The sequence below is a fragment of the Ursus americanus genome, chromosome 20 (assembly GCF_024610735.1).
Source record: "Ursus americanus isolate L20-20 chromosome 20, mUrsAme1.1.p, whole genome shotgun sequence".
Lineage (NCBI taxonomy): Eukaryota > Metazoa > Chordata > Mammalia > Carnivora > Ursidae > Ursus > Ursus americanus.
In genome coordinates this window covers 3,630,552-3,654,574 of record NC_142146.1, presented here as the reverse complement: position 1 = coordinate 3,654,574, position 24,023 = coordinate 3,630,552, and the positions used below count along the sequence as shown (strand labels likewise).

Below are 24,023 nucleotides of genomic sequence, written 5' to 3'. Positions count from 1 at the left end.
ATACTGAACAAATACGGTATAAACAAAAGAACCAAACAAACTGTGGTATTGTCAATGCAGTGGAATACTACTCAACGGTGAAAAAGGAGAAACTTGTGATGCAAACGACAAGGTGGATAAAACAAAATAATTATGCTGGGTGAAAGAAGCCGGACAAAAAGGAATTTATATAAAACTCCAAAAAATGTAAATTAATCTGTGGTAACTTGCAGCAGATCAGTGTTTGCCTTGAGGGGAAGGGTCCGGGGAAAGAAGGGATGGAAAGGTGACTTGAAGAAATTTTGGGGGGTGATAGATACGTTCACTGTCTTGAATGTGATCATGGGTTTACATGTATGTACATATGTCAAGACTTGTCCATTGTATGTGTTATGCGGTTTATTATATCAATCATGCCTCAATAAAGCTGGCTTTTTTAAAACCAAACCAACCATGATATGTACCTAACAGGGACTACTTATATACCCCTGCCTTAACTAGAAAACCAGAAAAAAAAATGAAGCAATAACTTCCAGCATTGGCCAACAGTCAAGGCAGGACTGTGATCTCTGAGAGAAGGGGAACAAACAAGGTGAATCCTACAACGGCACCAGCTCATTGCCTAGAAAGAACCCAAATGAAGCCTGGTGGTCTTGAAGAGTGAGGAGACAGGAGTTCTGAGTTCTGGAAGGTCAAGGCAGCTCAACTTTGCAGGGCAGAGTACCAGAATGGAGAAGCTCTACATACAGAGACAGCTCCAGAGACTGTCACATAAAAACCTCAAGGCTTTAATTTCTGATCAGTGGCTGCACAGGAAGAAATTCCTGCAGGCAGGGGAAAGAACCACTTGAAAGTCTCAGACAAGACAATTCTTGGGGAGCTTACAGGGCTAGAAAGGACTGGTATTCTCACTAGCCGAAGTGGAAACCCTCTAACACATGGGTAGCATCCTCAGAAGGTTATTGCCTTGGGGACACCTGGGTGGTTCAATCTGTGAAGCGTCTGTCTTCTGCTCAGGTCACGATCCCAGGGTCCTGGGATTGAGCCCCACATCTGGTTCCCTGCTCAACAGGGAGTCTGCTTCTCCCTCCCTGCCCCCCTTGTGCTCTCTCTCACTCTCTCTCTCAAATAAATAAATAAAATCTTTTTTTTTTTTTTAAAGAAGGGTATTGCCTTAATAATAGGGCTAAATGAGTCCTGGTCCCAGCACAAACTTTAAAAGTATTTGGTGACAGAGTCTGCGTTGTGCGAATGGAGGTCTTGGTCCTTGGATTCCCCTGAAAACATTTACGTGGGGATCCGAGCTCAAGGACAGATGGCCAGAAAGAAAGTAGCAAGCACAAAGCAGTTCGTTAAGGTGGAAATACACTCTCAAGGTGGGAGAACCGGGCAGGTTTGGAAGGTGGAGCTGGTCCCTGGGTTGTTTGGGGATTTGGTATTATTGGGTCTCTCTGGGCTGGGAGGAGCTATGACAGAGAGTGGGGTGGTTTCTCAAGGAGGCTGCTTCCAGTTATTTGGAAAACTCCTCCCACAGGTCAGTAGGGGAGTTTTTAACCCTATGAGGTTTGTACTGGAACCGTCAAGGCAGCTCTCTCCAACAGGCGGGGGGCTGTACCCGAAAGCAAATGCATTATAGCGCGTTAGGGGCTACCCTGGGCTGTCCGTGGAGGAGAGTGCGAGCTCGGCACCTGTGGTTCCTGACCCATCAGGCCCAAGGTCCTGGAAGCTGCAAGGTCAGGATGCTGTGCACCTAGGCTTTCAATGTGTAGCATATTTATCACTGTTCTGGCCTCCAGCTCATGCCTCTATCATTCCCCCACTATGGACCTGAGACTTCGTCTGCCTTGGGGCATTCCTTCTGCTGCTCAAGTCTAGCTTCTACCTAACAAAAGCAAGCCCCAAAAGGACCAGACTGTTTCCAAGTAACTGTGTGCTGGAAGAAAGTCCAACACTCTTTCAAGGAATAAAACAAAACCCAATACCAAACACTGTAAAATTTTCATTACCTGGCATGCCAAACAGCAGGAGAATACGGCTTGTAACCAGAAGAAAAAAAGAGACAGAAACAGGCCCAGAAGTGGCAGAGATGATGGAACCAACAGGCAAGGATGTTAAAATAGCCGTTATAAATCTTATCAATGGATTCAAGGATATTAAAGCAAAACATGAACTTGACTATGAGAGAAATGGAAGCTACAAAAGAACCCCCAAATGAAACTCCTGGAGGTGGAAAATATAATATTTGACAAACACATTGTGAACAACATTCATTATCTTGACGGCGGGATTCACTTGTGGGCTGTCAAGTGATGATTGAATCACCACTCCCTTGGAGAAGCGTCCCTGTCTCGAGCAAACTCCATTCTCCGAGCTCTCGCAGTGCTTCAACCTCCCCTTCAAAGTCCTTGCCATCCTTGTACTACTTCCATTGTTTGTGGGACTATCCAGTGCATGCCTGCCTTCCCCCACGCCGGAAGGTCCACGCGAGCAGGAGCCCATGTTTGCTCACAGGTGTGCCAGCGCCCAGACCACTGCCAGGCTGAGGAAAGCGCTCAAGAAATAGTTTGGGAATGAGAGCGAGCTCTTATAATCAGCTTTGCATTGGACTCATCTGGCAGTTCTTGTTTAAAGCATTACCTCTGACTTCCTTTGTCAGCACAGGAATGCCGACTAACCCTGGGCTACAATCCCCACAGGGCCTCATGACAGGTGCTCTCTGCAGGCACTGCTGAGCCCTGAATCAAGTGTGAACAGAAGACTCACTGAGCCCTGGAGCAACTTCCTTAACGTCGCTGGCCTCTGGGTTCTCAGCTACTACATGAGGTTGCTGAAACAGAGATCTCTAAAAACTGCCCTGACTCTGAAGTTCCAGGATGCTGTCGTGGTCCGGTCTCCAAAAGTGCTCCTCATTCTCCCAGGATCCGCACCTCCCAGTTTCCGAGCCCTGTAGACTTCTGCCTACACTGGATCTGGGCTCTCTGGGTGACCAGCACAGTAGGGTGGATGGCGCTGTGTATGACTCCTGAAGCAAAGTCACAAAGGGCATGGCAGCTTCTGCCGGGGTCTCTTGGATTGCTAGCTCTAGGGGATGCCAACCACCATGTCGTGAGAACACTCAGCCCTGGGAGAGGTCCTCATGGAGACTAATTATCGCCCCATCCCCACTGCACTCCCCTCTTTTCCTTCTTTTTCTCATGAGCTGTTTTTCACTCCAGTTTTACTCCCACTCTGCTTCGGATTTTCTAGGTGATCGGGGGACTCCTGTCCTGCTCTCTTGAATGAGCGCTCCTGTTCCATAGTCAGTTTCAAATATATTGCAAGCATCTGTGGGCACATAGCAGGCACTGAATAAGTATTCACTGCCTTGGTCCAGGCCTTCCAGAAAGCAGAACCAGACAAAAGATTAAGGTTCTAATAATTTCATTAGAAGGAGCAAGGCCAGGTCAATGAGTCGAGGGAAGAAAGAAAGAGACAAAAGGCATGCGATGCAATGCGAGAGCCCTCATGAGCAGGGAGGGGACACCAGGCTCTCTTAGCATGGGGCTTCTCTGGAAAGCGGGAGGGAGCCATGATCTAGTGATCATGGGAGAAAGGAAGGTGGAGGAATTTATCTGCCTTCTCCCATCTTCTATCTCCTAGGTCAGTATTTGCCCCTCAGGGAGCTAGCTCCCTCGATTATCCAGCCCTTCTTAACTGCCCAGGAAGCTACAACCCATGCCCCACAGTCAGGCATTTCATCCAAGTCCCGAACTGGAGAGCATCCAGGAGCAAGGGGGGCACTAGCCAAGAAATAAACAAAGTCACTGAGCAACCTAAGAAGAAAGATGTGTGTCCCGTATCATTACCATCTTGGTCCCTTTTCGAATTCCTCAGATACTAGCTCACCAGCACAGCCCTAGGAGGACCTGGATTCTTCTTTCGACTGCATCAGTTCCTCAAATGTGTAACATGGGTGGAGATGCAACAAGACTGTATATGACTGTGAGCTCACCCTCATAGCCTTGAAGGCAGACAGTCACACTCAAACCCTGGCTTGCAAAATACGAGACTTCCTCTTCTTCTGGCTGGAGGGAGGTCTCTGAAACAGTCACATTCACCCACCAGCTTAGAAAAGGCAACTTAATTGAGTAGAGCTGGAGCTTTTGAGCCATCCCTGGGCTGTTTTAGACAAGATTAAAAGGCCTTGAAGCCCACTTTTTTTTTTTTTTTGCTAGGAAAAATAGTGTTTCTTCCCCAGAGTTCGCAAACTTTCTTCTTAGAGGCAACCCTTGGAGAATGGCTACAAGCGGCAGATGGAGGCACCATGAGTCCCTCCGAATTCCAGTGTGACAGGCCTAGGCCAGCGCTCGCTAGCAAATGAGGATGGATGGTTGGTAGATGGATGGATGGGTGGGTGGATAGATGGTTGGTAGACGGCTGGATGGGGCAGATGGGTGGATGGCTGGACGGACAGATGGATGGATAGGTGAATGGGTGGGAGAATGAATGGATGTGGCAGCAGCTCAGTTTCGTGGATATCTAAGAAGCGCTGTCCTGACACCCTTAAATGCCCCCTTTCCAACAGGCAATCAAGGAAATCATTGCCATGGGTTTTTACTGTCTTGGATCAGTCTCTCCAACATGCATTTTCCTTGTCCCTGATGCAGCCACCACCTCCAATCCCCCACCCTTCTGGCTTGTTATCAGCTCCATGCTGTCTCTTTGCATTAAAGTGACAAGAAGCAGCACAAAGCTGACGACAGGAGGCTGGAGCTGTAATTTGCACTGACATTCACTGGCGTGATCCACTTACTGCCTGGTAAGCCAGATAGGAGATTTGTCTGATTTTGATCCCAGGAAGAGAAGTGACAGCCCTGCTCTACTCCTGCCATTCAAACCAAGATGCCAGGCTGGTCCTCAGGCTTGGGTCCTGGCTGGCAATATCCACCCACACCACGTGGGTCTTCAGTATCCTCTCCTTCCTCGAGTTGGATTGCCTTTCAGACCCTACATCTGGCGAACACTGGACAAGGGCTGAGGTTGGGGGTGGGTGGCTACCATGCTACTCTCTTAGCCGGTGGCAGCGCTGTTCACAGGTTGCCGAGGGGCCTCCAAGGACTCTCCAGGGGAATTAAGGGGCCCCTGGGATGTCAGACTCCAGTTGACAATACCTCAGTAGCCCTCTTTTTTTTTTTTTTTTAAGATTTTATTTATTTATTTGACACAGAGAGAGCACGAGCAGGGGGAGCAGCAGGCAGAGGGAGAAGCAGGCTCTCTGCTGAACAGAGAGCCTGATGGGGGGCTCGATCTCAGGACCCTGGGATCATGATCTGAGCTGAAGACAGACGCTTAACTGACTGAGCCAGTTAGGCCCCCTCTGCAGTAGCCCTCTTTCTGCCTCTGCACCCCCTCTCTTTAAACTCTCCCAGCTGTCAGAGAAATGACACAACCAGGAGCCTCACAAGAGGCTGAAGCAAGGAGTTAGCCTGTGGGCACGGCCTTCTACGTCATCTCCAAAGCCCACTGCAAAATGGAAATTCGGGCCCCTGGTTCAAAAAAGCAGAGAAAAGTATTAAAGTATTAAAGGTACTAAATACAAGGTACTAAATACAAGGTACTAAAATACCTTTCTTCTGTGGTCTCTCTCTGACTTGTCATCGTGTTTTTTATTTGCCATATAATGCTGTTCTAAGCAAACAGAAATAAATAAATGAATAAAGTATTAATTATTATCATGAATTCTACCATTCGTCTTTCTGTCATACAATGACAGTTTTATTTTTATTTTTTTAAACATTTTTTTATTATATTATGTTAGTCACCATACAGTACATCCCTGGTTTCTGATGTAAAGTTCGATGATTCATTAGTTGCGTATAACACCACACAATGACAGTTTTAAATGAACTTGTAAGAGCTTTTAACTCAGATGTGGAATCACCAAAAGGACACGATTCCTATCTCCTAACCCGTAATGCACATGTAATTCGTGTCTATCAGAACAACGGGAACGTGGCATTATAGTGTTCTTAGTCTGCTTCCTGTTTTTGAAGATTTATTTATTTTGGAGAGAGAGAGTGTGAGCGGGGGGAGGGATAGGGGGAGAGGGAGAGAGCGAGAATCTCAGGCAGACTGTTTTGTGCCCAGAGCCCAATGCCGGGCTCAATTTCATGACCCTGAGACAGGGACCTGAGCCAAAACCAAGAGTCTGATGCTTAACTGACTGAACCTCCCAGGCCCCGTTCTTATTTTGCTTCTTGAAACACACGCATTCTCCCCACTCTTTGTACCTTTCTCTTACTGACAGGTAGGGAAGGATTGACAGGAAAAGATACTGTGGTTGCCCTGTCTTCACCATTCCTACTATGTCCTCATTTTCAATGGTGGTGGTTGGTTAGTACAGGGAGGTAACATAAGAATACAATAGGTTTCCTTGGCCTTTCTTGGAACCCCATGGTCTTCTTTCTGCAGTCAAATCCAGTTCTGGTTGAACAGTAAGCTTGATTCCCCCCACTTCTCCCCTGCTCAGCTGGTCATATTGGTAACACGCTTCCCCTGTACTCATTGTGGGTCTGCAGGAATTCGGTGCTCACGGGGCATAGAAAATGCTATTTGAGATGGGGCAGCAGGGAATGACAGACACACATACAGCTCACACACCTCTGCTTACGTGCATGCTCCATTGTCTCACTGACTTCTCTTATAAAACACAAGTTCAAAGATAAACTGATTAAGAATTTCAAGATGATGACAGCAAAACCTTACGCGGGGAGCCATGTGCTCCCATGTAACTGGCCCTGCCCATCAGGATAGTGGGATGTGAGAGCGAACAGTTAGAGCCTACAGTGACCAGGCACTGGTTCAAGTGCTTTATATGCAGGAACTCATTGAGACTTCTTGGCAAGTGCATACAGCAGGTAAGTTATTACCCCACTTTTCAGACACAAAACGTGAGGCCCTGGGAGATTAAATGACTTGCCCAGTGTCACAGCACCTGCTATTGGCAGAGGCAAGATGCAGAGCCAAGCAGTGTGGTCCCCCAGTCCACGCCCTGGACCACTAGGCTAAACTGCTTCTTAGGATAAATCAAGGAAAGACTTGGGTGAGGGAGTCACACATTTTTTCCTCTTGTGTCTGTACTGAGGTCTATACAGCAGGGTTGAGGAATCTTTCCCTTCACATGGGAATCCATAACTTTACTTCTTTAAAAATGCTGCCTTTACTCAAACCCGGGTTAAGGGGCTTAGCAACTTTACAGATGATGAGGGGGTTGGGGATGAAGTTCACACTGGGAGGCCTAGGAGTCTACGGGTCCAAATAACTCAGGGGGGAGCAGCGAGGGGTCCGACGAAGCCCCTTCCTCCCAGCTGCTGTTACACTCAGGGGCCTGGGAATTTTGCACAGGAACCCAGCTGGTTAAGCCCTGGCTTGGTTTTTCTTGTCCTTTAGTAAACAGTGCGCACGCGCACATGCGCACGCACGCGTTCGGGCTCTACCTCCGGGCGACGTTCTTAGAAACCGCGTCCCTTTACCACCCCCGCATCTTCTCTCTCTCAATGTGACTCAGAGGCATTCTTCACTGGCCGCCAGGAAAGCAGGAAAGGCATCGCTGAGCAGGCTCACCCGGGCTGCCCTTTGCATCCAGAACACTGGCCTGCGCGCATCAGCCAGGAGGAAGGAGGACAGCCGGCCGGGATGGAGGGACATGGTAACTCCCTGTTGGTGCTTGTGTAGGTAGGAGAGGAGAGGGCAGGGAATGGAGGAGGGGAAGGGAATGGAGGGCTTGGGGAGGGTGAGGGCCGCAGAGGAAGTCAGATAAGCACTTTGCACAAGGTCCTGGAAGATGAAGAGTTCAATGTGTTGCCCAGTGGTCTTGCATTGACCCTTACTGGTGTATCAGTATCCAAACAGTCTAGTCCCATTCAGCCATTTTTATGACCAACCAAACTAGTTACCTTTCCTCTAGAGTAGTGTGTGCTCTCTGGTTGGCCATCCAAACAAGGGTGATGTCAAATGCAGCTGGATCTTCCCTCTCTTAGCACGAGACCCCTAGTCCCCCTACCAAAAACACTTCTGCGTCATGTGCATTAGTTCACAGTTTGTGTTTTTCCCAGAAGCGTTCCTGCAGACAGTGTCCCATCCTTCAGGAATTGAAAACAACAAATGTAACCTCACTGGGTATTGACCAGTACAGAGTGGATATCCGGACTTGAGGAAAGAACATCAGGGAAGGGAAGCTGTGGCTTAACGCAATTGCTTTCATCATTCTGATAAGAGCAGCCACACTTTTCCCCACTGATATTTTTCCTTATTCCAGAACATGGAAGGCTCGCTCTGCTTTTCCCATCTTCCACTGCATAGCGCCTTTATGGTACTCTTGTTGACAGCACCAGCATGGGGCAGAGTGCCCTTACCCCAACTGCTTCCTTATTTGGGTTGTAATATGCTCTATTTCCCTCTGGACAGGGTGTTTGGAAAGCAACAGGCCTGTATTTGACACGTGGTGCAAATGTCATATGGTGTGGCTAATCTCATACCATTGACAAAAGAAGACAAGAAAAGGCTCCCAGCAGATGGCTTGGTGTTACATTTCATACTACACACAGTTGATTCCTGACAGCCCAGAGCAAACAGCAACCACTTTATCATGGGAGAGATGCAAGGTTTTATGTCGTCTCAAGCAAGAATTCCCCCAAATGGCTATTTTGGGGTCCTTACCCACTTGTCAGTAAATTTTCTTTTTCATGGTTCTTTTTTCCCCCCTCCTCAAAGATACTGCTGGTCTCAGCGCTTAGCAATAATTGTTGTTCCTCTCAAAAAAAAGGTCAGGGTCCTTTGTAAAAGAAGATTTTATGACCCACATCAAGTTGGGCCAACATGATCTCTACTAAAGGGCCTCAGAAAATACCTCACTCCCTACTTGCCACATTCGGCCAATTTGAATGAGAAAGGCTCATGGGTGTAAGAGCATATGAAATCATGCAGTTATGGCCTGTTGCTTATCTTTTTATAGATAGGCCAAAGAGATCCCAAAATGTCTGGCAGTGCTGGACCACGAAGGGGAGTCAGTGAAAATAAAATGAGTAGTTTTCTTCTTTTGTTGATAGTTTTCTGCCACCATTTTCAAAGTCTCCAGCAAAGAGCCTGACACTATGAAGATACGGTTTATGTTTATAAAAGATGGAGAGCCTGCTCTCATCCTGGCTTGCAGATTTCCAGATTTCTTCTGGTTTTAGCACAGGACAACCAGGGCGTTGAATGCCAAGCAGGTGGAGGTTGATCCCTGGCTGGCTGTCCCCACATCTGGGTTAATCTCCAGTAGCTACCAGTCAGGTAGAAAGCATCACTTGGCTGCATGGCCACCGTGGACCATTCCTTTCAAGTTATTATAGGTTGCCATGGAAACAGGGATGTCTTAATGTTAAGAATAATTTGCTCCTTAATGGAAACAATCTCTCTCTAAAGGAAAGTTAACTGGGAAATCATTTGAGTCATCCCCAGTTGCTGTCCCCACCCCACCCCCGCCCTACTTTCTTCTGTTTGCCTAGAGGTCTTAATTTTGATGATCTATGAGGTGTCAGCCAGAAGGTCTTGTGCTCTGCTGCGAAGCACTATAAAAAGGCAGATGTATGACTGTGTCATCCACAAATACCCTAGAAAGTTAAGTGTTAAACCAGTGTTAATAATAAATGTTTTCTTCCCAAGTAGGTTATGGCAGCATCATCAGAGCCCTTTGAGGTATAACAAACTAATAAGACCCCAGGGAGATCAGGAACGTCTACCCCTGCCGCTGTGTTTACAGCACGGTCGGGAAAGTTATTAAATGCCATTCTGTTTCTTCTGCCCGAAACTCTTGCATGCCCCTCCATATCTGAACTTGATCTCCAAAGATGGGAAGTCTTGGGATGAGAAAGCCCCAGAGGATGCAGAAATGACCCTTTAAAAGTCTTTTTGGGGAAACATGGCCACTAACCCATCACATTGCCTCAGTCCAGTACCCACCACCGCTTTGCTACAAGGTCCCCTTGATCTGAATGGGGAAGGTGTTCTGGGTCCTGCCTGGCCTCCCATCCTAGGGCCCTGTGTTGGCCATTTAGGAACCACTGGTCTTCACTCAGACTCCTGCAGAGGTTTGTCTGAAGAGAGCCCCCAGGTGGGGAGTCTATAAGTAGGGCCACATGCTTATGGGTATAAGAATTAGGAGCTCACTTTGTTGCCCTGTCTTTGCTCAAGAAAATTCCAAGCCGAAATTCTATATTCTGGGCCCAACAGATGTGCAGTCTTGACTGCTCGTTATCTTCCATTGCTTCTCTTCCAATAGGAAGAGTGTTTGTTACTGTTGCTGTTGTATTCTATTAGAAGATCCTTCCTGGTGCAGGAAGAAGAGTCAGCATCATGGGGAAAATGAGCCACGGTCAAGAAATCAAAATGTTCCAGTTTTAAGCTACGTTCCCCAGAAGCAGATCCTGACAGATTATTCTAGTGAAAGTGACTCATTAGGAAGTATTCCCAGTATCCCCCGTGTTCTGTAGGGTGGGGAAACAGGCCTGGGAAGGGACCAAGAACAAACAAGGCTATGATCTCAAGCCAAGTCCCTAGGAGGGTAGTGTTGGCACAACATAGGTCACACTGAAGTGTCCCCATCAGGGATGAGGGACTTGATGAGTTGGTAGCCTATACCCCTCAGTCACTGATTAAGGGTTGCAGGAACGGGATATATGGGGCACAGCCAAAGCTGCTCCACTAGCCTGTGGCTTGTCCTCTGACATAGAGATGCAGGTGAGCCTGGGAGCAGAAGCACCAGGGGAGCCCATGTGCCCAGAAACAGCAAAATGATTGGAGGGAATAGCAAACTAGGACTGACAGCCACTGCTGTACATCCTATCTGCAAGGGAAGAAAGCAAGGAACGAAGGCCGAGCTTATTTCTGGGTCAGTTTGTTTGCTCATCACTCATTCATTTGCTTGGCAAACACTTACTGAGCACCTGCTATATTCCAGTCATTGTGCTAAATGTTGGAGATGCAAAAGAAGAAGAAAACAGTACAAATCTTGAAGTTGAGAAGCTAACAGTGTCCTAAGGTGGGTGGGGGAACATGCTCTAAAATGCCTGTCACCCATCTCAGGTTTTGACCCAACTATTCCTGGCCTCCATCTAGGTCTGTTCTAAGAAGGGCCAACCCTTCTACCTGTAGAAGCCCTCTGTATAATTACATAATGCAGGGGTCATAGGGCTGTGCTGCTTCATGCTAATACCGCACCTAGAGATCTCTGGATGAAAAGCGCAACATGAGTGCAAGGTATTATTAGTAATAAAGGTAGTGTTTAGTAACACCAAAATAAATAGGCTGACAGGAGTTTTGCTTTGCATTCAGGGAAGTGTTCTGGGTCTCCTAGGCCCTTTATCTAAGAATCAAATGCTCCCAACATCTATAAAACATTCCTGCCCTGGTTTGTCTTAGGACCTGAGGATTTTTCTGGCATCTGCGCTTCGGTAAGTGCCCTGCTGATTCCAAGGACTGTGGCTGTGTGGGCGACATCTCAGCAGCAGCCCAGGCAGATGGGTTACCTAAGGTCACATCCACCTCTTGCCCTCGACCAACAGGCCAGGGCCAGGAAGGAAGGAAAAGGAATTGGAGCGGAGACTGATAGCAAAACATTTCTTATCTGTAGGGTAAAGTGGGTTAGGAAAAGTACAGTGTCCCTGCCCCTCCTCTCTTGGGACTGAGGACTTGAGGATCAAGGTTGGCTGGCCAGATAAAACAGAGGGCGCATAGCTATACCCACATATCAAATAAACAGTGAATACTTTTTTTTTTAGTATAAGTATGTCCCAAATAGCTCATGGGATATGCTTATAATAAAACCTGATCCGTTGCTTATCTGAAATTCAGATGAAACTGGGCATCTTATATTTTTATTTGCCAGAGTTATCTGGCAACCCTACCCCCAAGGTCTTCTCCAGGAAGACCTTACTCCTTTAATTCCCTGCCCATGTGAGAAACGGAAGCCCAGATAACCATGGGGGACTCCATTTTAGCCCCATGGGGGGTTCAGATCTCTCCAATCCAGCCATTTATCTGAAGTCAACTAAAATTACTTTTTAAGATCCTCAACTGTTGCTGGGATGAGGAATGTACTCCCCAAACTCTTCTTTAACTCATTCTTACATTTCCTAATGCCAAGCAGAAAGCCCAGCTGCCTTGGGGAGATGGCTGGCAAAGGTGTTCACGGGCAGGAAAAAGGAGGCAGAGAAATAAACAAGGTAAGACTCTCTTAGCGGGGGCTCAAATTCCAGGGTTTCTTTTTTGAAAGTAACTCCTTAAATTGATTCGTCTGTGATCAGCTTACCCGATGCTTATGAAGACAGTGATGCTTTATGATTTATAACTGCCAGAATGCAGAGCTTATGTGAATTAAGGGCCTCGTGCAGATTTTTGAAACCATAGGCAAGTACAGCCACCCCAAACCTCAAATCTGTCAGCCCCTTTCTCCTGGCATAGCATTTCCCCAGCAATTACTTCATTTGAGCCTCGAGATGGTCTTGGAGGCAGGCAACACAGATGTTTATCCCACCCTTTGGCTGGTGAGGCAGGTCAGGCCAACACGAGTTGAGGGCTTTGTCCAGAGTGACAGGGGCTGGAGGGGGCAGAAACCTCATTTACGGCCCTGGTCCTTCCCATCTGAATAAGCTGTTAGGAAATAGATCTGGAGCCAGATTCTGGACTTTAGAGTCAAGGTCTGGGATATAATGCTTAAGGATTCCAGACCTTGCCTCCCATAGTGTATCTGGTCGAGGCCACACATTTATCCCATAAGTCCTTATTGAATATGTGTGGTGTGCCAGGCATGGTCCAGCTGCTGGGGACACAGCCGGGAGAGGCAGACAAAGTTCTGGCCTTCATGGGGCTTCCATCCTGGAGGTGGTGTCAGGTGGTGGCAAGTGCTTCTGAAGATCAGAACAGAAGGAAAGTGGGGGAGGTGAGGCTGCTTTATGGAGGGTGAAGAGGAAGCTCTTTCTGGAGAGGGGATGCCTGAACCATCAGTGTCGTGTGCCATCTGGGTCCTTGCCTTAGCAGATGGAGGGACTGAAGAGCTCCAGGATGGGAACAAGCTTGGTGTCTGAGGGACAGCAGCGGGGCCAGAAGGTTGGAGTGGAGCTGACAAACTTCGGAGCAGGGAGATGAGGTATGATCTCCAGCCAGGCCATGGTCAGGAGTTTGGATTTTATTTGAATTGTGATGGGGAAAGCACATCCTAGTCCCTCTCACCTTCTCCTGTAAAGGTCAAGAAAGAAAGAGGATGTGGGCTCAGGTGCAGACCAGGTGGCATGGAGAGTACACGGAGACCCTCACAGAGGAGGGCCAGGAGTCCCTTGGCCTTTGGAAGGGGGCAGGTGAGATCCCTGGCTGCTGCCTCCTTTTCAAAGTTTGGCTCCTGGAGCTTGGGGTTTTCCCAGGATATAAAATTCTCTTCCCTGAAGCTCCAAGTGCTTCTCCTAAAAGCTAGTAGGTACCCTGATAAGGCTTCAGATCCCGCTGCAGTAATTTTTAGGCCCTGGTGGCCTTTTGACACAGGTTGGAATGTACCAGTGTGCCTCTGCAGGCTGCCAAGAAAAGACAGTCCAAGTCTGATGGGAAGGTGGACAGAGCCGGGCCCTGGCACAATGGCCAAACATCTCATACACTCAGCTCCTTGGACTTGGGAGAAGGTCAATCTGTCACCTTATCCAGGGGCCATGTTAGAACATTAAGACTAGTGGTTCTCAAAGTGTGGTCCCTGAACCGGAAGCATCAGCATCAAGTGGGACATTGTTAGAAATGCTAAGTTAAAAACTCTGGAGGTAGAGCTCAGCTTTCCATGTTTTAACAAGTACTCCTGACGATTCTGATATTGAGTAGTTTGAGAACCACTATTTAAAAGAAAGCTGGGCAGATGGGTTTAAAAAATATCCTGCTTTAGCTAAAGCTTGGCTGTCGGTATAAAGTTAAACCAGAGCAAAAACAGAAACCTTCGGGGCATAGGGATATGTGATGCCAAAACCCCAACCAACCACTGAGCCTAACATCTGAGTTGTCACTTCTCCAATTCAACAGAACTCTGGGATGAAACATATTAATGAAGAATAAACTGTAGGTACTTCTCCCAAATAGGTTCCGAGCCCTTAGTTTACCCTTGGCGCACTCTGGAGGCTCTGTGGCTGTATATTCATTACTCATTCTCATGCTCAGCTGCTGAAGATACAAAGATGGTAAGACTCTCAAGTAGCTTCAATCAAGGAGAGGAGTGTGATTGTAAGTGAAACATTACAATGCAGGGCAGTAAATACTACAAGGGTGGGTTAGGGTGAAGGAGATATAGGGAAGGAAGGAGGAGCGGGTCTCAGCCCAACCAGGAGGAAGGAAACATGGGAGGTTGGCGAGGGTTAACCCAGTTTACCCAGTCTGGTGGCTGAGTCAAATCATGATGCATCAGATGGGAAAGCTCCAGCCCACATCCCTGCCTTCTCTCGGAGAGCAGAATTGACTGCAGAGCCTCAGTGCACCCCATTGCCTCCAGCGTGTGCTTAGGCTGTGAGCCGGGAGACTGGAGGAGTAAGGGCACCACTGGCTGCCCCAGCCCCCTGGTCGCTGACCAGGGGATCCTTTTCCTGATTGGGATTCTCACTGGCTGATTGGCCAGCTCCAAAGCTGAGCACCTGCTTCTCGGTACAGTCACCCTAACACACACTCTCAGACCTCCCTTCTACCACAGGGTTCTGTCCATTTCAAAGTACTTTCAATTGAATAACGAAAGACTCGGAATAAATCCCTGTTTATATAAGCAACAGTCCAACAACTCCAGGCCTTCACATGCAGCCCTAGTGATTCCGCTCATACCCACAGCATGGCCCACCTTGGATAATTCATTCATTTGAAACTATTTATTCTGCCAGGCCCTGACCCAAATCCCCCTCATTACCGACTGATGGTTGATAATTATGTGAAAATTTTTAGCCTCAGTAGTAATAAAGAATGTAACAATGAACTACTATTTTTCACCTGTCAAATTAGCAATGCTTTGTTGTAAAGGAAACAGTGTGGGGCCTGTGAGATGGAAACCTATAGCACCATCATTAGTAACAGCGCCTGGTACATCCCTCTGGAAAGTAATTTGACAGTGTGCATCAGAACTAAATGATTCGGCAGTTTATTCTAAGCAAGTTATTGGGGATTTAGACAAATATTTATATGAGCTACTATTTATTAAGCATATACCATGCGCCGCGCATCAAATGCATAAATTATCTCCTCTAACAGCCAAGATGTTCACCAAAACATTGTTTTTAATGACAAAAAAATCAGAAACAAGTGACATTTGCAATAAGAAGGAATGCTTAACAAATTAGAGTAAGTCCACAGAACATAGTACTATGCATTAAAAACTGTTTTTTAAAAGAATTTTGAATGCTGCAGGAAATGCTCTTATATATACAGTAAGATTTTAACTTATAAAATACATATAATAAACATATATGCATTAAAAATAACGTAGAGATGGGGGCTCCTGGGTGGCTCAGTCGGTTAAGCCTCTGCCTTCAGCTCAGGTCATTCATGATCCCAGAGTCCTGGGATCGAGCCCCACATCGAGCTCCCTGCTCAGTGGGGAGCCTGCTTCTCCCTCTCCCTCTGCCTGCTGCTCCCCCTGCTTGTTGTCTCTCTCTGTTAAATAAAAAAATAAAATCTTTAAAAATAAATAAAAATAACAAGAGAAATAATCCAAAATACTATGAGGTAGAACGGGAACTTTAATTTTTTATGCTTTCTGTATTTTCCCAGTTTTCTACAATTGGCATGTATTCCTTTTATAATGAAAAGGTTATAAAAATTAAAACACACACGTGATTTCCCCCTGGGTATAAGAAACTCCTTATCTCATTGTTCCTCCAGACAGTTGCCTCCTGGTCAGTCCTGGTGAGTCACCCACCTTGTCTGTTTTTTATTTTCTCTTTGCAAAATGGACATGATAATCCTGGCCTTTCCACCTCATGAGACAGTTCTATGTTGCCGTTACCTCCTGCTTGTACAACCCCAGGTGAATGCTAATTACTGTTATTACTAACACACTAATACTTTCTGGGAGAGGTGAGTCACAGTGACTGTGACATCACTATTGAGACTCACATGAGGAAGGAATGGTCTCCTGGGACAGGGTTTCCCATGATGCCTCTCTTCCCAGAAATCTTCCTCCTGTGTTAGGTGTCCAAGAGGCGCAGGAGGGAGACTTGTTTATCCATCAACTATTGCTGGTACCAAATGACTGCAAGCCTCGGCAGCAGACCACTGAGCCTCTAATCACACACTGCAGGTCAGCGGCATTTCGGCTGATGTTGGCAGGCATCAGCAGGCTTGGGCTCCAGGCTGCCGTTTGGGTCCAGGTCTGTGCCACATGGCTCTCATCCTCCAGGGACCAGCAAGCTAGCTGGGGCATGTTCTTCTCCTGTCAATGGCAGAGGCACAAGAGGTCACACCCAATCATACCAGCACATTTCAAACCGCTGTATGCGTCGCTCTGCTAAGATCCCTGGCCAAGCCCAAAGTCTCAGGGCAGAGAAGTGTTCCCTTCTGAAAACTGTAGGGAGATCTGCAAAATCACACGGCTAAGGGTGTGGATACAGGCAAAGGTGGAGAATTGAGATCAGTGACTTAACATGGTACTAGGACGGTTGGGAAGCTGTTAGCCCCCTGCCCATCCAGACCGAAGGAGAGGAGGGATTAGAAGTAGGGGCTGTGCCTGTGCTACACCCCTTCTTCACTCATGAACAATATTTATAGGGGGCTGGGCTTGGAGCTCGATGGGTCTCTCACCTGGGCCACAGTGCAGGCGAGCATGAAGGCAGGACTCTATGCCATCCATCTGTTTCCCTCATCTACTTTATTTCCAAACCTGCAGCCTGGAGCCATATTTTAAATGCTTTTTAATTGGCAGCATTCCTGCCTCTTGTGTTGCCATGGTTTTAAAAGGTTGTGTGTATTTTTATCATCTCAAGACCGCATCTCAAGCACTTCTCTGGTGTGTAAACATCTTTAGGACTGGAGTCCTCCCTGGGAAGATCAAATGGATGTGTCCCCAGGCCGGCCTGGAAGCATCCATCCGATGGTGGGGTCTATTGCCTGCGATGGGGGTCCACCTACAAGGATAGCACCAGAGGAAGCTTCTGCAGATGTGCGTGATCAGGGCTGAGGAGATGCCCCCACAGAGAGAGCAGAGATGGATAGTTGCAGAGGCAGAGCCTAGCGTTGGGAGCTGGGAAGCAGCCGGCCATGCACGGGACCTGGGCTTCAGGGTCCCAGTCTTAAAAGTGACTAACAAGGCCAGGCAGGAGGGCTGAAGGACCCAAATGCAATCTGTGACCCTGAAATATGGGGCCCAGCATAGGCCCCCTCACCAGCAGGGAGCCTGGGTTAAGATGACTCCTTTTAATTGGAACCACATGACTTAGCACAACCACAAAACAGGAGTCTCCTTTTCCTTCTGAAAAGAAGCAAAGATGTAAGAGAAAAATTTGACCTAGTATAGAATTCTGCCAAATAATGGTGGAAGCAACAAAGATGTCCCTGTTGGCTTTACACCTGCCTCGCAAGAGCTCCCTGTCACCATCAAAAGCAAGGGTTGAGCTTTAGTCTAATTGTGAGAAAAATCATCGGATACTTCCCCCAACACTTGACCGGCACTGCTCAGAACCATCAAGGCCATCGACAACAAGGAAGTCAGAGAAACTGCCACAGTCGGGAGGATCCTAAGGAGGCCTGGGGACAAAATGTAATGTGGTGTCCTGGATGGGATCCTGGGACAGAAAGAGACATTAGGTGAAAACCAAGGAAAACCATATAAACTATGGACTTTTGTTAACAATGCATCAATATTAGTTAATTAATGAGCCCCGCATGGGGCTCCTCGCTCAACACAGGGTCTGCTTGGGATTCTCTCTCTCCCTCTGTCCCTCCTTCCACTTTCTAAACAAACAAATAAATAAAATCTTTAAAAAATATATTAGTTCATTAATTCCAACAAATGAACCAGCTAATGTAAGATGTTTATAAATACCGGAAATAGGGTATAGAATGTACTGGAACCTTCTGTATTATCTTAATTTTTCTGTAAACCTAAAACGGTTCTAAAAAATAAAGTCTATTTTAAAAAAATCAAGAGCCATATGCACACACTTGGAAGCCAGTTTGCCTTGGGTCCAATCCCGTCTGTCCTCACCTTGAATAAGCCACTTCACCCTTCTGTGCTTTGGTTTCTTCATTGTAAGATGGGAATAATTACAGTAGCTCCACTTGTCCTGGGGACTAAACTCTGGAAGAGTGCCTGGCACCAAGTAAGTGCTGCTAGGGCTGCTAATACATAAAACTAAAGGTGTGAGTCCACCTTACACATTCTATGGAACAAGAAGAGCACACACTAGCTGAGTTTTGTTTTTCTTTAAAAAAAAAATCACGGAAGGAAACAACAAGGGTTGGGGAGGTTGTGGAGAAAAAGGAACCCTTGTGCACTGTTGGTGGGAATGTAAATTGTTACAGCCACTGTGGAAAATAGTATGGAGATATAAAAATATAAATAGTAATACCATACAATCCAGTAATTCTACTCTTGGGTATTTACCCAGGGAAAACACTGACTCAAAAAGATACATGCACCCCTATGTTTACTACAGCGTTTTTACAATAGCCAAGACATAGAAGCAGCTCAGGTGTTCATCAGTAGACAGATGGGTAAGGAAAATGTCACACACACACACACACACACACACACACACACAGAGGAATATTACACAGCCATAAAAAAGGATGCGCTTCTGCCATTTGAGACAATGTGGATGGACCTAGAGGGTGTTATGTTAAGTGAAATAAGTCAGGGAAAGACAAATACCATATGATTTCACTTTTAAGTGGAATATAAAAGAAAAATGGATAAACAAAAAGCAAAATCAGAACTATAAATGCAGAGAACAAACTGATGGTTGAGTGGGGGGCAGTTGAGCAAAATGGGTGAAGGGGAGAGGGAGATATAAGCCTCAAGTTACAGAGTAAATCACAGTTATAAAAACCCAAGCATAAGGAATGCAGTCAGTGATATTGTAATGGGATGTAATGGGACAGATGGTAGCTATACTTGTGTGAACATAGCATCATGTATAAACTTGTCAAATCACTAAGTTGTACACCTGAAACTCATGCAACATTGTGTGTCAACTACACTCCTATTAAAAAAATAAAACAAAAAACAGGAGCATGCTTCAGGCTCACTCTGGGCTCCGCTATCATGTAAACCCTGCAACCTGCTCCCTCCCTGCAGCACGGCCTGAGTTCTGCTCCTTCTGCCCTTCGACTGTTTCCCATCCTTTGCCAGGTTCAGATGAGATGCCCCAGCCTGGAAACCTCCACCAGAGTTGTTATCAGCACAGGCAGATTCACTGCCTCCTTCTGTCCTCTCTCTTCCTTTAGCCCTGGGAACATCCTACTCAATCCAGGATCCAGCAATATCCCCAGATACCCCAAATCCCAGCACCCTCCCCCAGCGCCAGACCACCCAGCTGCCTCTCCTAACTGCACGGACACTCATCCAGCTCTAAGCACCTTGGGAAGGAAGGGCACGTCACCACCCAACAGGATGCTTGGGAAACGCGTGTGTTCCTTATTGCTCAGGAAGAGGTCTCCCTCAAGAACAATCCTGAACTTTGTCCAAACGGTTGAGAGCTTGACACAAGTCATCTTCCTGCAAGCATCTGAAAAAAGCCTGTGTCCAAGCAGAATCAGATGCACACATCTGCTGTTTCCTTCAGTCCAGAGCTCGGGTTCCTGGAGCTATTTCCTGCTTGCACTCAGGGCCACGCTCCCTCTCTGGGGCCACGAGGTAAAACGAAAGCCAAACACTGCTCCACCGTGGCCACCACTGCAAGTCTACAGCTACAGGATGAGGCCGCATCTCCCAGTACTATTCCCTCATGGGTTCCCCCACTCTCTACCGCAGAGGCCTATTTTTTGTCCAAACTCCCGAGACACTAGCAAAAGGGCTTATTCAGATGACACTCATTTTACAGGTGAAGAAACTGGGTCCTTCTGAAGACAAAGAGATTTCAAGCATGTTTCCTGTTTGGAGAAGGGGTTGCCATTCCCCATCAGGATACCTTCTATCTGGGCTTAGCTCATTTTCTTTGCTTTTCTTTGTTCTGCATCATGCCAGTGGTTGGCAATGACCTACATAGACCACATGCCTAATAATAACATGGGCTTTATTAGCACCTAACATTTGAGAGCCTCTGGGGATTTGGCAAAAGCAATATTTACTAAACCATCTGCTTGTTGCAAACAAACCCTCACACCTCTGGGGCAGCCTTAAAGAGAAGAGGATGCTGGCTGGGAGTACCTGACACAACAGCCACTTGACTTTTTTTTTTTTTTCATTTTTTAATATGGAAATCTTGTCCATGGCTCACTTGCACGGGGTGCATATTTAACATATATAGCAACTAGTATGCTCAGGCATTGACCAATCAGAATAGATGTTGGCCAGGGTACCCAACCAAGGGCCCTACGCCCACCTCCACCCCCTGTTGGCCAGGCAGTGCTCCTGAAGCTGCAGGATTAGAGGAAGGTCCAGGGAGTTCCAGAGAAGGAGTCTAGGTGGTCAGGGCAGTGGGACAATGGCTGTGCCACGTGACAGGGAAATAATTCAGTGTTTAACCAGTTGACTATCAATGCTAAATGCACACATACTCTCAATTCCTAGAAAGTACAGATCCATATCACATGGCTGAACATAGACTTGTTCCTAAGCATACGTGATGGTTGATTATGGCAGGCCAGGGAGCAGAGGTGTTTGGATTCAAGAGCCTTGAAGGTTTCATTTTAATACATCCCACCTCCCCTCTGGCCACTGGAGCTAGAAGTGGAACTGGAGATGGGTTGGGTAGACAGATGTAGGAAGTGGGCATCAGTGACAAATGATAGCATGAGATGGTCAAAGCTGGAGAAGCCAAAGAGTGTCCCTAAGACCAAAGGACAAGTGTAGAGTTAGACCTGAGAGACAGGACAATCAAGGCAGATGCTGGGAAGGTCTTAGAGGGTTCTAGAGGGTCAAGAGGACCAGAGCATAGTGAAACAAGGGAGTCTAAAACCATTGCTTTGAAAACTCTACCACCCTTGCCTTGGGAAGCTTAGCTGTGGTTCAGTTTAAGGAAGAGGTGGAGCTATTCAATACTTACCTAATAACCTGCTGGTGAAAAGGTTTTCACGAGTGTTTGCAGCTAGCTCACATAGCAAGTTCCTTCTAGAAAGGTTGTTCCAAATGCCAAAACTGACATGTCAGAGGCCTTCCTCATTCAAAGGGCTACTTCCCACTGGGAAAAAGCATGATTTGGATGAGTGATTCTTTCCATCAGAGTCCAAATTCTTTATGACTTTGGCAATACAGAAATTCCAACATAGTCATTTTCAAATGGGCTGGAAGGCCACTGGTGAGATGCATGAATTCTCTGATGGATGCAAATTGCTCTCCAAACATGTGAGTCCTTACTTCTGCTTGTCTGAGTGAATGCCACACAATCCTTCAATTGTCGTTTATGAAGAACTCGTCGCTTCTTACCAGTAACTTATTAAGTGAATGACAAAGGATGACCGAATTTGGAATTTGCAAACCAAAATTAGTGTGTGACTAGAATATTTTCACTCCACATTCTATCCCAGATTCTGTCATCCATGCCACCTGTGGCAACTTGCAAAGCCCCTGTTCGCATGCATCACCGTGCGTGGCCAGAATGCCCACACTGAGGAGGAAGCAGGCTCTGTTATCGCTTTCAGCAGTTGTTGCTACCGTTATCCACGCACTGCAGTTGGTTACAGATTATCTGATCTTCTCTCCAGGATTTAGGATTCCATATCCACCGCATTGGTAGTTGGGGCCTGTAATTGTCTAATAACTAGATTGCCAACTATGCCTACATTGTGGTTCAGATAGGAATCATCGATGCCCCTACTGCAAAAGCAAGCGTTTACGTAATGCCACTCCTCTCCCTAAAAAGCAAGCTTCTTGTACAGTGACAGTTTGTACAGTGACACTGTTGCAAGCAAGTCGCATCTTTTTTTCCATTGGAAAGTATAAAAGGGGAGAACACGTGCACAGGGAGGCCTATCACCCCACCTAAGTGGCTTGGAGTCAAAAAATGTCTGAAGGTTATTGCTTCTCTCCAGGAACGTTTTTTAAATGTAAATTAATTTTTTAAATAGATTATAAATTCCTGTGACTCAAAAGTCAACACAATACTGAAGGCATAATTGAGACATTTCATTCCCACTGCTTCCCAGTCTACATGGATCCTCCACCCCACACCCTAGAAGTCACCACTGTATTTGTTTCTTGTAAACCTTTCAGTGTGGCTTTATGCAAATAGAGAGTATTTTCCTCAAAAGGAGAGGTTTTAAATATTTCACAGAAAATTTAAAAATTTTCACAGAGCTCCCCTGACCTCACATTAAAAGGAAATGTTAAATAAGGTAGACAAATTCAGAAGTGACCCCAGGAAACTGAATTTGCCTCTGAGGTTTATCTTCCTATGACTGTCAGCAGCAGTGACCTTTTTAAAATATACTTGGCTCTTGGGAAAACAATAGAATAGTTTTTCCCTGGCTCCCTGGCTCCTCTGCGTCCTCCTGGGTCAGAGTCTCTGACAAAGGCCCGCCTCCATCCCCAACAAACTCACCCGTCTAGAGGCCTATCACATCAGTGCCTGTGGGAGTGGATTGTCATGCATACAATATTCAAGGAAGAAGTGGCTGGCTGGTTCAAATCAAGTTTCTTCCAACTGGAAACAGTCCTTTCAAAATGGATTCAGTAAAGAAACTTGATTCTGGAGCATATCCCAAACATGCAACAGCCAACCTATTTATATGGAGTGTGTATCATGTGCCGAGTGTTATGGCAGGTGCCAGGAGAAGGGCGAGCAGGACACAGTTCCCAACCTCACAGGCCTCACAGCCTCAGGAGAGGTACAAGACATCTTAGTAAGAGACATGAGGAGGGGCCCCTAGCTGGGTGGAGAGCTCAGAGGCTTCATGGAGGAGGCCTCAACCAAACTATGACAAGAGGGGCAAGACGGCTCAGCCAGACAGTGACTGGGGGCCTGAGGTGGCATTACATGCTGAGGCCTCAGTGTGCGCAAGCCAGTCATTCCTCCTCTCCAACTGGGACCTTATGGAGAAAATCCTGGAGATAGAAGGAATGACTTTAATGGAGGTGTAAGGGCAGCAGGAGTTGGAGGTGTTTGGGAGAGGGTGGGGGTGTGGAATCCCTCACATCACAACACATGGACATGGGCCTAATCCTACTCTGTGCCAGGGCCGTGGGGGGGCGGGTACCAGGCAACAGTCAGGAAATTAAATGTCTTCCCTCCTCAGGACCCCAAGTTTATTCCAGGCACTTCATACATGCTTTGGAAACCTTAGAGAATTTCGAGGGAAAGGCCCAAAATGTCAATGAGTCAGAAGGTAAATCAATCAGATTCCCAACAGAAAAGCAGATGGCACTTTCATAGCAGGATGACCTGGGGAGGGGTGGGTGTGGGGCCACAACCAGTGGTAGGGTGGCTGGGGCCTCACCACTCTCTGGCCAAAAGGAAGGAGATTGGGGTAGTTAACAGAATTTGTGGGGAGAGGGTGTCTTGTTAGGCCCCTGGGTCTTGAGAGGAGCAGTGGCCTTCAGCAGAGGTGATCTTGCAGAGAGCGCGCCAGGGGCATAAATTCCTCAACCTCACTCTCTTTCCTTCTGGCAGGCCTCCCACGTAGCTGAAGCCAGCCCTAAGAGAGGGCACAGGGCCTGCCAACATGGTGCCAGACACAGAGCAGTGTGGGGCAAGGACCTGGAGGGGCATAGGCGGCAAGAAGACAGAAGGAAACCCACCAAAGCCTCGCTTGACTCAGCGCAGTGGGAGACTGGAGAAGCTTTCTTCTTTTCTTTATGCTTTTCTCTATTTTTCTAATATTCTCAAAATGAGCATATGTGACTCCTGGAGTTGCAGAAAATATGA

The 24,023-nt window shown here is 46.9% G+C and overlaps 1 long non-coding RNA gene across 1 annotated transcript; it reads right to left on the bottom strand.

Annotated features, from left to right (window-relative positions):
• Positions 1-15,445: 15,445 nt before the first annotated feature.
• LOC148108358 (uncharacterized) lies at positions 15,446-17,644 on the bottom strand. Its single transcript, XR_015727946.1, has 3 exons — positions 16,804-17,644; positions 16,120-16,435; positions 15,446-15,657 (listed from the first exon to the last, which is right to left on the bottom strand). It is a non-coding gene; the product is annotated as an uncharacterized LOC148108358 (long non-coding RNA).
• Between the last annotated feature and the right edge of the window lie 6,379 nt (positions 17,645-24,023).